We start from the raw sequence: 1,218 nt of genomic DNA, 5'->3' as shown, positions 1-1,218 counted from the left end.
TTTTGTTCACATTGCAAAAGCTTCTCCAGTAGCAACTGGCAATTTATGCAGACTGAGTGTAAATAACAATTGCAACCTCTTAAGCAACGAGAGAGAATTTCAATTTTTATAACTAAAAAAGCAAACAACTACGACAACGATCGCAATTGAAATTATAAAATTTCAAAATTGAACCAAACAACCACAACTTCAATTACATATGACAACAGTTGCCTGCAACTACCACGTACGACTGCTAGTTATATTGCAATTACAATTATAGCAAACCATACGCTCGTGTATAAGTTTGGATTTCCATAGTAGAGTATGGAATTCATTTGGTAGGGATTGTATTTGGACACAACAAACAATGTAGATATTATTTATCTTCTTTTCTTTGATATAAAGATCACTAGTTGACCAGCAATAACTACATCTTACTCTAGAAATGTTCGCCTATACATATTATGACAACGGTACATGAGAAAGGAGAATTAAAGTCTTGAATAAAAATTTATAATAAGTCAGAAGCAGAATCAGTAGCCACAATAAACTTGAAATATTGAATGCAACAGACCCCTAAGATTATAACGAAAAAGGAAGAACAACAAGAGAGAAACTCATATATTGAGGGAAATGAGCTCTGGCAAATGGTAGGATTAGAAATCTAGATTGAGAATAAGCGGAGCCTCTAAACATGTTCTAAAAAGTTGTCTAGGCGGTCGTCTAGATGTTAGTGATATCTAGACAGACTATGTATGTATTGGGTCGCCTCGGGGAGTGTGGGCTGCTTATGCAGACTACACTGCTAAACTCTTGTGCATGATTTCCACCGCTGTTGCTTCCACGCCCTCCGACCTCCTCCGTCGAATACGAACACCTACTCCACCTTCTTCAGCTATTAACAAAATCTTCTCCACCATCATTTAATTGAAAAAAGAAATCCATCTAGACTCTGCCTAGTCGTCCCACTACCAGCGCCTAGCAGCGCCAGGCTTTCTGCAACATTTCTTCTAATTATATCTTTACTTTTAACTTGAAAATATCTTTCATACTATTACGAAAACTGATCTTCACTTGATATTTTCCGTTCATTATTTTCCCAATATATGCGTGCCATCAAATCAAATTATGTATCTCTGAATTGAACACTTGTGTTAGTTACTGGACTGTGGATCAATTCTTTTATTAGGTATTGGATATGAGATAACTTTCATTTCACTGAATGGGAGAGGGATT

Source organism: Asparagus officinalis, chromosome 3 (genome assembly GCF_001876935.1).
Source record: "Asparagus officinalis chromosome 3, Aspof.V1, whole genome shotgun sequence".
Taxonomy (NCBI): Eukaryota; Viridiplantae; Streptophyta; class Magnoliopsida; order Asparagales; family Asparagaceae; genus Asparagus; species Asparagus officinalis.
The sequence above is the reverse complement of the archived record's forward strand: the minus strand, read 5'-3'. Positions refer to the sequence as shown.